The sequence below is a fragment of the Carassius carassius genome, chromosome 18 (assembly GCF_963082965.1).
Source record: "Carassius carassius chromosome 18, fCarCar2.1, whole genome shotgun sequence".
Lineage (NCBI taxonomy): Eukaryota > Metazoa > Chordata > Actinopteri > Cypriniformes > Cyprinidae > Carassius > Carassius carassius.
Window position 1 is genome coordinate 25,761,835 of NC_081772.1, and position 13,875 is coordinate 25,775,709.

Here is a 13,875-nt window from a genome sequence, read left to right on the forward strand (position 1 = left end):
CATGTATGATTCAAGTTGGTACAGGCATATACAGTATCCCACAGCCCTTTGCCCAAAAGTTTCTCAATATTCTGTAACCCTGTTCTCAGTCCTTCTGATCCCAGCTCACATTACTGTGATTCTAATTTCCCTAAATGCAACTTGTTAAAAAAAACTGATTTGGCCTTGCAGTGAAAATCTAAAATAATTGATTTTCCCTCTTTATTCTGAAATTCACACCTGCCTGTCAAGCTACTAACAAGAGATTTACAAAAGAAAACTAATAATGGTACCATTAGTTGAGAAGGTGGTGATGGTACAGTGTCCCTTCTCCATTTGACTTCACTATGTGCTTTCTGATTATATATATATATATATATATATATATATATATATATATGTGTGTGTGTGTGTGTGTGTGTGTGTGTGATGAAACAGCGGAGTCAGTTAGATCCATCTGCAGCAGTTTATTAATACAGATAATTAAACAGAGAACAGCAGACATAAACTCAGGCTGGCATCAAAAGGGAACTCAAGCAGACGTTCTTAGAGAACTCAGATAAGCATAAACAGAGGGGCAATTTGGCACACGGAGTCAGGCATAGTAGCAAAGGATAATCAATCAGGTTTCAGAGTCCAGAGATAATACGGAGAATAGCAACACAGACCAGGGGTAAATCAAAACTTCACAAAATAACAAAGGGGAGAGCAGTCCAGATAAAGGGGAGAAGACAAGGTGCAGGTGATAATACTAAAGGTAATCAAGATAATTAAGCAGGCTTAGACGGGGATGATTGCGGAGAGGGACACTGGGAAATGCAGTCCTAATATTCAGGAGAGAGGGATCTGATGCCGCCAGAGGAGGGCATAGCAGACCGTTCCATGACATAGCCCCTCCCCTGCGAGCGGCTCCGGAAGCGAGGACCAGAACGTCGATGGGGTCTTCCTCGGGGTCTGGGAGCAGGTCGGTCAGGATGGTCACGATGGAAGCTGGTAAGTAGAGAGGGGTCTAGGATGTCCTGAGACCTGACCCAGGAGCGTTCCTCAGGACCGTATCCCTCCCAGTCAATAAGGTAATGTAGAGCCCCGCCACGATGTCTGGAGTCCAGTACCGCTCGCACCCGGTAGGCCTCATCGCCGTCAACCTCAATAGGAGGATTCTGCACAGGCGTGATCCCCTCTTGGCCCTCCTCTCTCCTGGGGGTGACTGCGGGTCTGAAAAGAGACACATGAAAGGTAGGTGAGATTTTGTAATTAGAAGGAAGAGCCAATCTAAATGAGACCGGGGTGATCTGGCGCAGAATTTTGAAAGGACCAATGAAGTGAGGGGATAGCTTCTTGCTAGGTAGTTTGAGACGGAAATCTCGGGCTGCAAGCCACACCCACTGGCCAGGACGGTACCGAGGACCCCCATGTCGCCTCCGATCCGCATAGTGCTGATATTTGCGGATGGCCCGCTGTAAATGCACATGAGCAGCATCCCAAGTGGCCTCGCTGCGCCAAAGCCAGGAATCTTCCGCGGGGAGATCGGGGGGCTCGCCAGCCCACGGGAAGAGCGGAGGCTGAAATCCCAGGACACACTGAAAAGCTGTCAGTCCAGTGGCTGGCTTAACTAAGGAATTCTGAGCGTATTCAGCCCATACGAGGAAACGACTCCACTCCTGCTGATTTTTATGGCAGTAGGTCCGTAGGAAACGAGTTAGTACCTGATTCAACCTCTCAACCTGCCCGTTGGCTTGAGGATGGTAGCTAGAGGTGAGGCTAACATTAATATTGAGCTTAGAGCAAAGTTCCCTCCACACACGAGAAGTAAACTGAGGGCCTCGGTCAGTTACAATGTCCTCAGGAAGGCCAAAAAGCCGAAACAAACGAATGAGGAGGGCCTCGGCGGTCTGTAAGGCTGTGGGAAGACCAGACAAAGGGATGAAACGGCATGATTTTGAAAACCGGTCAATTACCGAGAGGATGGTGGTGAAACCCTGGGACTGAGGAAGGTCCGTGACAAAATCCACGGCGATATGGGACCAAGGGCGTTGTGGTACCAGCAGAGGCTGTAAGAGGCCAGCTGGTTTCAGGAGAGAAGACTTGACCATGTTACAAGTGGCACACTGATGAACAAACTTGATCACGTCAGCTCGAAGGGAAGTCCACCAGAAGCGATTGGAGACTAGCTGAGTGGTGGCTGTGATACCTGGATGCCCCACGCTGGGAGTGCAACGAACCCATTGGAGGACACGGTCGCAGAGCTTGGGAGGAACAAAGAGGCGGTCCCCCGGACATTTCGGGGGTGCTGGATGTCTTTGCTGAGCTGTAGAAACCTCCGTGATGATATCCCACTGCACTGGTGCGACAATGAGAGAGGAGGGCAGAATGGGAACTGGTTCAGAACACTCGTCTTTATTGTCGAACTGGCGTGAGAGAGCATCCGCCTTGCCGTTCTTAGAACCTGGTCTGAAAGTGACTTTGAAATCAAATCGGGAGAAGAAGAGGGACCAGCGAGCCTGGCGAGCATTCAGACATTTGGCGGAATTGAGATACTCCAGATTTCTGTGGTCCGTAAGCACAGTGAAAGGATGACACGCCCCCTCCAGCCAATGCCTCCACTCTTCAAAGGCGGCCTTCATCGCCAGAAGCTCTCGATCGCCCACATCATAGTTGCGCTCTTCTGCATTGAGTTTACGAGAATAAAAGGCGCAGGGATACATTTTAGCTGGATTACCATGATGTTGTGACAGGATGGCACCCACGCCTGTGTTAGAAGCATCCACTTCCACAATAAACTCTCTCTCTGGATCTGGGTGATAGAGAATGGGTGATGTGGTGAATCTCTTCTTTAAACTTTCAAACGCCGCAGTGCATTCCGAAGATCAGCGGAAACGTCTTCCTCCTCCTTGGAGTAAAGAAGTGAGAGGAGACACAATCATGCGGAAATTTCGAATAAATCGGTGGTAAAAATTGGCGAAGCCCAAGAAGCGCTGTAGCTCTTTCACTGACTTAGGTTGAGGCCAGTTGATCACTGCTTGTACCTTGTTGTCATCCATCACCACTCCGTCTGCGCTGATGATGTAACCCAAGAACGAGATCCGAGTTTGATGAAACTCGCATTTATGTATCTTCGCATACAACTGGTGCTCGATGAGGTGCTTGAGAACAGCTCGCACATCCTGAACGTGCGTTTCAAGATTGTCTGAATAAATCAGGATGTCGTCAATGTATAAAATTACACTCCAATTGAGCAGGTCTCTGAAGATCTCGTTGACAAACGCTTGAAAAACTGAAGGACTGTTGGAAAGGCCGAACAGCATGATATTGATAATGGCCGGAGGTTGTAGAAAACGCCGTCTTCCACTCATCACCCTCCCGAATATGAATAAGGTTGTAAGCATTTCGTAGGTCGAGCTTGGTGAAATATCGGGCCGTGCGGAGCATTTCAAGGGCAGCTGGGACCAGAGGCAGTGGATAGCAGTATTTGACGGTTATCTCATTGAGACCCCGATAGTCTATGCATCCTTCTTTTTGACGAAAAAGAAACTGGCAGAAGCAGGAGATGTTGAAGGGGTAATGAAGCCTTTAGCAAGCTGTTCTTCTATATACGAATTCATGGCCTCGGTCTCTGGCTGAGATAGGGGGTATACTCGGCCGCGTGGCGGCATGGTTCCCGGCAGGAGCTCAATAGCACAGTCGACGGCACGATGTGGAGGTAAATGTAAAGCTTCACTCTCGCTGAATGCTTGGGCAATTCAGGACCCTGGACAGCGGGTATGCATTTATTCAGACAAGACGAAGACCACTGGATAATCCTTCTCTCCGACCAGGAAGTTTGCGGGTTGTGTCTCTCCAGCCAAGGAAACCCCAGAATCATAGGATGAAGTGGCGAATGAATAGTGTAAAACTGGATGGTCTCCCTTTGTTGCGAGCCTATGCTGAGGGTGAGAGGTGGTGTGATGTACTGGCGCTCCCCTGTCCCCAGAGTGGAGAGAAATTTGATGAGTTTTTGCAAAGGTTGAGTCAATAAAATTTCCAGCAGCTCCCGAGTCTATAAAAGCCCTCGATTTTACAACCTGCCCATAAATAATTGACTAAATATCCACAGTGAGAGACTTAGAAGAGAGTGAACGTGAACTCACCGCAGCAGGGTTACGAGAAGTGAATTTCATTGGGCAGGAAGCCCTGAAATTACCAGCCTGACCGCAGTACATGCATAAATAAATGATTGCGCCTTCTCCTCTCACGTTCCGCCTCTGAGAGATGGGTGTATCCGATCTGCATGGGCTCGGGCTCTGAGGTGCATACCGGGTTGAAACTCAGGCTGGTCCTAACTGGAGTGCGGCGAGCCCGAATGAGATGATCGAGCCGGGTGGCAAGTTCCATGATCTGACTGAGGGTCTTTCCGTCATCATGACAAGCAAGTTCTCCCTGCAGCTCCGCATTCAAACCCTTCCGATACAATAGTTTGAGAGGATCCTCCCCCCAGCCGGTCTGAGCGGCGAGCGTATGGAAGGAGAGAGTGTAATCCGCTGCATTGGAATTCCCTTGACGCAGGGCGAGCAACAGTTCCCCTGGATCCTTTCCTCCAGCTGGGTGATCAAACACTTCCCTGAATAGGGTGACAATAGCATCATAAGTAATAGTAGTGAGCCGACCACCTGACCACAGTGCCGTTGCCCACTCCAGCGCTTTTCCCGTAAGCAGGGTGCAGATGAGAAAGATGCGACCCTCATCTGTGCGATGTTCTGGAGCCTGCTGGCTGAGATAGAGCTCGCACTGCAACAAAAATCCCTTGCAAGTGGAGGGTGAACCATCATATTTTTCGGGTAGGGATAATCTTGGATTATTTGAGATCGTACTCACGCTGGCAGCAGAGGAACAGGTACCGTGGGGGCTGGTGCCTGACTAGCAGCTGCAATCTGCGGGGTTAGTGTCTGAACAGACCTGCCAAGTTCCTCTGTGAGCGAGGTTAGTTTAACCAGCTGCCGCTGATGTGAAGCGAGCACAGCAGCCTGGGATTAAACCTCATTGGCGAGGTGATGAAACTCTGCTGGATCTTGAGTTGAAGTTTTCTGTGATGAAACGGCGGAGCCAGTTAGATCCATCTGCAGCAGTTTATTAATACAGATAATTAAACAGAGAACAGCAGACATAAACTCAGGCTGGCATCAAAAGGGAACTCAAGCAGACGTTCGTAGAGAACTCAGATAATCATAAACAGAGGGGCAATTTGGCACACGGAGTCAGGCACCGGCATAGTAGCAAAGGATAATCAATCAGGTTTCAGAGTCCATATATAATACGGAGAATAGCAACACAGACCAGGGGTAAATCAAAACTTCACAAAATAACAAAGGGGAGAGCAGTCCAGATAAAGGGGAGAAGACAAGGTGCAGGTGATAACACTAAAGGTAATCAAGATAATTAAGCAGTGTTAGACGGGGATGATTGTGGAGAGGGACACTGGGAAATGCCTAATATTCAGGAGAGAGGGATCTGATGCCGCCAGAGGAGGGCATAGCAGACCGTTCCATGACATAATATATATATATATATATATATATATATATATATATATATATATATATATATATATATATATATATATATATATATACACTCACCTAAAGGATTATTAGGAACACCTGTTCAATTTCTCATTAATGCAATTATCTAACCAACCAATCACATGGCAGTTGCTTCAATGCATTTAGGGGTGTGGTCCTGGTCAAGACAATCTCCTGAACTCCAAACTGAATGTCAGAATGGGAAAGGAAGGTGATTTAAGCAATTTTGAGCGTGGCATGATTGTTGGTGCCAGATGGGCCGGTCTGAGTATTTCACAATCTGCTCAGTAACTGGGATTTTCAATCACAACCATTTCTAGGGTTTACAAAGAATGGTGTGAAAAGGGAAAAACATCCAGTATGAGGCAGTCATGTGGGCGAAAATGCCTTGTTGATGCTAGAGGTCAGAGGAGAATAGGCCGATTGATTCAAGCTGATAGAAGAGCAACTTTGACTGAAATAACCACTCATTACAACCAAGGTATGTAGCAAAGCATTTGTGAAGCCACAACACGCACAACCTTTAGGTGGATGGGCTACAACAGCAGAAGACCCTACCGGGTACCACTCATCTCCACTACAAATAGCAAAAAGAAGAGGCTACAATTTGAGCTCACCAAAATTGGACAGTTGTAGACTGCAAAACACGCAGCGTACGTCAAGAAGAGCAGTTCGGTGAACAAAGCAGCAGCATCTACGGTGAAAAATTTGTCCATGAGCCTGTCGCTGCAGCCATAACAGGAAGTGAAGTCACTTCTGCTAAAGAGTTTTTCACAAGTTCATCAAACAACCGCAGTAAGAATTTTCATCAAGCACGGTGAGTAATGGCTTCTCCTATCATTGTTTCTTGCACCTCTTGCCACATGTACAGTTTATCTATCTCTGTCGCTGATGAGGGATTCACATGTGATAAATGCAGGGAAATAGTTAGGCTGACAGAGAAGATTTCAGAATTAGAGACACGCATCCAAACTTTAATTGAGGACAGTAAGAATGTTAGGGCTCTAGATACGGCTTTGGATGCGTCTAGCTCAGGGATTCCTGTACATTGTTCGGTTTCCCTTTAACAGAGCCCCAGCAGCAGGGCAACTGGGTGACGGTGAGGCAGCGTAGTCGTGGGTCAAAACATCACCCTTCTGTTCCGATCAAAACATTAAACAGGTTCTCCCCACTCAGTGATGCACCCACTGAGAAACCTGATGAAAGTGCTCTAGTTATTGGTGATTCTATTGTACGGAACGTGAATATAGAGACACCAGCCACCATAGTCAAATGTTTACCGGGAGCCAGAGCGCCTGACATCTTGGCAAATTTAAAAGTGCTGGCTAATGCTAAACGTAAATACAGTAAGATTGTTATTCATGCCGGCGCTAATGATGTTCGACTTCGCCAGTCGGAGATCACTAAAAATAACATTAAAGAGGTGTGTGAACTTGCAAGCACGATGTCAGACACTGTAATATGCTCTGGTCCCCTCCCTGCTTACCGTGGTGATGAGATGCATAGCAGATTGTCATCACTCAATGGCTGGATGTCTAAGTGGTGCCCACAGAATAACATAGGTTTCATAGACAATTGGACGAGCTTTTGGGGCAGACCTGACCTGTTTAAAAGAGATGGTCTTCATCCCTCCTGGGGTGGCGCCACTCTTCTCTCTAGAAATATGGCAAATAGTCTTAGTTTTTATACTTGACTAACTGGGGCCCAGGTCAGGAAGCAGACAGACTGGCTAAACCGACCGTCTGCTAGCTGCCTCCCGTCACAGAGGTCAGTTCATTCTCGGCACATAGAGACTTTTTCACCTAGATATCACACTATAGAGACTGTGTCTGTTCCCCGAACTAGAAAATACAAAAAAACGTCCAAACCAAGTTAAGATTAACAATTTAATTCAACAAATAAAAAGAGGTTCAACAAATAAAAAACAGAAGCAATATGGATAAACAAATGATAAAGCTTGGCTTATTGAATATCAGATCCCTTTCTACGAAAACACTTTTTGTAAATAATATGATCACTGATCATAATATAGATGTACTCTGTTTGACAGAAACCTGGCTAAAACCTGATGATTACATTATTTTAAATGAGTCCACCCCCCAAGATTACTGTTATAAACATGAGCCACGTCTAAAAGGCAAAGGTGGAGGTGTTGCTTCAATTTATAACAACGTTTTCAGGATTTCTCAGAGGGCAGGCTACAAGTATAACTCGTTTGAAGTAATGGTACTTCATATAACATTATCTTAAGAAACAAATGTTAATGATAAATCCCCTGTTATGTTTGTACTGGCTACTGTATACAGGCCACCAGGGCACCATACAGACTTTATTAAAGAGTTTGGTGATTTTACATCCGAGTTAGTTCTGGCTGCAGATAAAGTTTTAATAGTTGGTGATTTTAATATCCATGTTGATAATGAAAACGATGCATTGGGATCAGCATTTATAGACATTCTGAACTCTATTGGTGTTAGACAACACGTTTCAGGACCTACTCATTGTCGAAATCATACTCTAGATTTAATACTGTCACATGGAATTGATGTTGATGGTGTTGAAATTATTCAGCCAAGTGATGATATCTCAGATCATTATTTAGTTCTTTGCAAAATTCATATAGCCAAAATTGTAAATTCTACTTCTTGTTACAAGTATGGAAGAACCATCACTTCTAACACAAAAGACTGCTTTTTAAGTTATCTTCCTGATGTATCCAAATTCCTTAGCATATCCAAAACCTCAGAACAACTTGATGATGTAACAGAAACTATGGACTCTCTCTTTTCTAGCACTTTAAATAAAGTTGCTCCTTTACGCTTAAGGAAGGTTAAGGAAAACAGTTTGACACCATGGTATAATGAGCATACTCGCACCCTAAAGAGAGCAGCCCGAAAAATGGAGCGCAGCTGGAGGAAAACAAAACTAGAGGTATTTCGTATTGCTTGGCGGGAAAGTAACATATCCTACAGAAAAGCATTAAAAACTGCTAGATCCGATTACTTTTCTTCTCTTTTAGAAGAAAACAAACATAACCCCAGGTATTTATTTAATACAGTGGCTAAATTAACGAAAAATAAAGCCTCAACAAGTGTTGACATTTCCCAACACCACAGCAGTAATGACTTTATGAACTACTTTACTTCTAAAATCGATACTATTAGAGATAAAATTGCAACCATTCAGCCGTCAGCTACAGTATCACATCAGACAGTGCACTATAGACCCCCTGAGGAACAGTTCCACTCATTCTCTACCATAGGAGAGGAAGAATTGTATAAACTTGTTAAATCATCTAAACCAACAACATGTATGTTATACCCTATACCATCTAAGCTCCTGAAAGAGGTGCTTCCAGAAGTCATAGATCCTCTTCTGACTATTATTAATTCCTCATTGTCATTAGGACATGTCCCCAAAACCTTCAAACTGGCTGTTATTAAGCCTCTCATCAAAAAACCACAACTTGACCCCAAAGAACTAGTTAATTATAGACCAATCTCGAATCTCCCTTTTCTGTCCAAGATACTAGAAAAGGTGGTATCCACACAATTATATTCCTTCTTAGAGAAAAATGGTATATGTGAGGATTTCCAGTCAGGATTTAGACCGTATCATAGTACTGAGACTGCTCTTCTTAGAGTTACAAATGATCTGCTCTTATCATCTGATCAAGGGTGTATCTCTCTATTAGTTTTATTGGATCTTAGTGCTGCGTTTGACACAATTGACCACAACATTCTTTTGCATAGACTTGAATACTTTGTTGGCATCAGTGGAAGTGCATTAGCATGGTTTAAATCGTACTTATATGACCGCCATCAGTTCGTAGCAGTGAATGAAGATGTATCCTATCGATCACAAGTGCAGTATGGAGTACCTCAAGGCTCAGTACTAGGGCCGCTACTCTTCACGCTTTATATGTTACCCTTGGGAGATATCATCAGGAAACATGGTGTTAGCTTTCACTGTTATGCTGATGATACTCAGCTCTATATTTCTTCGCAGCCCGGTGAAACACACCAATTTGAAAAACTAATGGATTGCATAGTCGATATAAAAAACTGGATGACGAGTAATTTCTTACTGCTAAATTCTGAAAAAACAGAGGTGTTAATTATAGGACCTAAAAACTCTGCTTGTAATAACCTGGAACACTGTCTAAGACTTGATGGTTGCTCTGTCAATTCTTCATCATCAGTTAGGAACCTAGGTGTGCTAATTGATCGCAATCTTTCCTTAGAAAGCCACGTTTCTAGCATTTGTAAAACTGCATTTTTCCATCTCAAAAATATATCAAAATTACGGCCTATGCTTTCAATGTCAAATGCAGAAATGTTAATCCATGCATTTATGACCTCAAGGTTAGATTATTGTAATGCTTTATTGGGTGGTTGTTCTGCACGCTTAGTAAACAAACTACAGCTAGTCCAAAATGCAGCAGCAAGAGTTCTTACTAGAACCAGGAAGTATGACCATATTAGCCCGGTCCTGTCAACACTGCACTGGCTCCCTATCAAGCATCGCATAGATTTTAAAAAAATATCTTATTACTTATAAAGCCCTGAATGGTTTAGCACCTCAGTATTTGAATGAGCTCCTTTTACATTATAATCCTCTACGTCCGCTACGTTCTCAAAACACAGGCAATTTGATAATACCTAGAATATCAAAATCAACTGCAGGCGGCAGATCCTTTTCCTATTTGGCGCCCAAACTCGGGAATAACCTACCTAACATTGTTCGGGAGGCAGACACACTCTTGCAGTTTAAATCTAGATTAAAGACCCATCTCTTTAACCTGGCATACACATAACATACTAATATGCTTTTATTATCCAAATCCGTTAAAGGATTTTTAGGCTGCATTAATTAGGTAAACCGGAACCGGAAACACTTCCCATAACAACCTATGTACTTGCTACATCATTAGAAGAATGGCATCTACGCTAATATTTGTCTGTTTCTCTCTTGTTCTGAGGTCACCGTGGCCACCAGATCCAGTCTGTGTCCAGATCAGAGGGTCACTGCAGTCACCCGGATCCAGTACGTATCCAGACCAGATGGTGGATCAGCACCTAGAAAGGACCTCTACATCCCTGAAAGACAGCGGAGTCCAGGACAACTAGAGCCCCAGATACAGATCCCCTGTAAAGACCTTGTCTCAGAGGAGCACCAGGACAAGACCACAGGAAACAGATGATTCTTCTGCACAATCTGACTTTGCTGCAGTCTGGAATTGAACTACTGGTTTCGTCTGGTCAGAGGAGTACTGGCCCCCCAACTGAGCCTGGTTTCTCCCAAGGTTTTTTTCTCCATTCTGTCACCGATGGAGTTTCGGTTCCTTGCCGCTGTCGCCTCTGGCTTGCTTAGTTGGGGACACTTCATCTACAGCGATATCGTTGACTTGATTGCAAATAAATGCACAGACACTATTTAACTGAACAGAGATGACATAACTGAATCCAATGATGAACTGCCTTTAACTCTCATTTTTGCATTATTGACACTGTTTTCCTAATGAATGTTGTTCAGTTGCTTTGACGCAATGTATTTTGTTTAAAGCGCTATATAAATAAAGGTGACATTGACATTGACATTGACAAAAATGTTGCCTGGTCTGATGAGTCTAGATTTCTGTTTGAGACATTCAGATGGTAGAGTCAGAATTTCGCGTAAACAGAATGAGAACATGGATCCATGATGCCTTGTTACCACTGTGCAGGCTGCTGGTGGTGGTGTAATGGTGTGGGGCATGTTTTCTTGGCACACTTTAGGCCCCTTAGTGCCAATTGGGCATCGTTAAAATGCCACGGCCTACCTGAGCATTGTTTCTGACCATGTCCATCCCTTTATGACCACCATGTACCCATCCTCTGATGGCTAATTCCAGCAGGATAATGCACCATGTCGCAAAGCTCGAATCATTTCAAATTGGTTTCTTGAACATGACAATGAGTTCACTGTACTAAAATGGCCCCCACAGTCACCAGATCTCAACCCAATAGAGCATCTTTGGGATGTGGTGGAATGGGAGCTTCGTGCCCTGGAAGTGGATCCCTCAAATCTCCATCAACTGCAAGATGCTGTCCTATAAATATGGGCCAACATTTCTAAAGAATGCTTTCAGCACCTTGTTGAATCAATGCCACATAGAATTAAGGCAGTTCTGAAGGTGAAAGGGGGTCATACACAGTATTTGTATGGTGTTCCTAATAATCCTTTAGGTGAGTTTATATATATATATATATATATATATATGTGTGTGTGTGTGTGTGTGTGTGTGTGTGTGTGTGTGTGTGTGTGTGTGGGTTGGTGGGTGTGTGTGGGTGTGTTTTGTATACATTTATTCAAAAGAGAATTCTATCCAAAATGCTGTATTTTCCATATAGTTTTAATAGATCAGTATACTGGCTAGAGGCATTTGGAACATTTTGTGCTTGATTAGATAAAATAATCATTTTAATAATAATTAATTAAACACTTGGATTTTAAAGTCAGTTCTGTTTATGTTTTACAAATCTAAGAATCAAGTAGACCAAGACCATGAGCTGTCTGATTATTAAGTGGCCTTCAGCATTTTTGGATGGAATTCTTCTTCAAAGTTCAAATAACAATACATTGGTATATGAGTCTTGTTTAGTTTTTTTTTTTTTTCTTGTTTAGCTTGGCCAATATTAAGTCTATATTCAAAAACAATTTAGAACTATATACCTGTAAATACAGTCACATATATACACACAATTTTTCAAGACAAAACAATAATAATAATAATAAATTCCTCACCACTGTCTACTTCAAATGTTCAAAATCAATTAAATATTGGTCAACATTTCTCAAGTTGAAATCTGACTTCTAAATTGTATAAATTTGAATTACAAAACGGAGACTGCATGGGACAGAAGTTGCAGCTTAGGGTCTGTACTTGTAGTCTTGAGAGTGCTATATGATCTGGTAGATGGGCATGTATATGCTGATTGTTTGTATATCCCCATCACTTCCTTACAGCCCAAAGCTCTATTGCCACCCGACCGCTTCGTAACGCCTTTACATGGAAATGGCAACTGACCTACACGTTCACTTCCATCTATGTCATTTCCTACCTAGTCTGTTCATAGGCCTCCCTCTCTCTTTCTCTCCTTCTCTGTCTTTTGCACCTCCCCTTCTCCTCTTGGCAATGGTACAGTATGTACCATATTCAGTCATTTAATAATTCATTTTTAAAAAGAACAAAGAAAATATTTAGCTGTAGATACTTCAAAGCAAAATTATCTTAAAAAAAATGTTCTGTTTTCTTTTGTAGAGAAAATTATTTATTTATCAAAAGAAGAGTGGTGAAGTTATTTTTCATGTCATGGTGTGAATGTATGTTTCGTTGCCTCCTGTATCATCTTGTCTAAGAAGAAAAAGTTATATATAAAATCAGAGGATAAACTGATTGCCTAATTAAATCATTACATATTTACCATACTTATCCCCAAGCATTCTTACACAACTTTCTTAATTTTTTTTCTTCCTGCCAAAATCATGCGGGCAATTTGTTGATGTAAGTCACAAAACTGATGGTATGCTTCCACCTTTTGATTAATTATTTTATGGCCTTATTTATTTATTTAGACTAATTTTCTTTTTATGTATTTTACTACTCTCTTTTTGACTCTCCGTGCATTTGGTTTGTGAATATTTCTAATGTTTTGCTCTAACCATTAATTGTTGTTTGCATTGCTTTTATTTTTCTTTCCTCTTCTTTTATTTCTTTTGGTCCGTTGTTTAAAACCTGTGTTGCCTTATAGTGCCCTCTGTTTGTAAACTGCAAAGCCACCTTGGTGTAAGTTGAGCAGATTGAACCACCATCTGAATAAATGACTTGTTTAAAAAATAAATAAATAATAAATAATAATAATAATAATAATAACTTCATGAAAAACAGCCAGAACATGTTTCTGTGTAATCAATCATAAGAACACTGAGCCTTATTCAGTAAATCAAGCTAAATGCAATATTTTGCTATAAATTAGTTAAAATTTGAACTAAAGTTCAATCTTTTTTTTTTTTTCACGTGTAACCTAATGTGTTTATTTTCTCAACAATTAAATTGTCTCTGTCAAACTGAGTGATGCGAATCATATAACATATGGTACTAGTGTTCACATATGAGACAAACATTCAGGTGTTGTTGAACTGTCATGTAAATTGTGCTAGTGTGGCAATTTCATAAGAACTTTCAAAAGGCTATTGCCTCTCATCTCAAGTGTGACAGACTTGAAAGAAACAAGAAATAAAGTAATTTTTTTCTAAAGTGTTAATAAGCTGTTCAGAAAATTAGAAATTTCAATACTAT

The 13,875-nt window shown here is 42.4% G+C and overlaps 1 protein-coding gene across 14 annotated transcripts in view; it reads left to right on the forward strand.

The window, feature by feature from the left end:
* The window catches only part of LOC132092740 (neurexin-3b-like), a 539,941-nt gene that overhangs the window by 523,196 nt on the left and 2,870 nt on the right, over positions 1 to 13,875 (forward strand). For 2 of the 14 annotated variants that reach the window (XR_009422247.1, XR_009422249.1), the window contains exon 23: positions 12,543 to 13,099. The exons of 11 other annotated variants lie outside the window; for them this stretch is intronic. The gene's annotated coding sequence lies outside the window, so the exon portion shown is untranslated. The remainder of the gene's footprint in view (positions 1 to 12,542; positions 13,100 to 13,875) is intronic. One more of the 14 variants, XR_009422248.1, reaches the window with a different exon arrangement.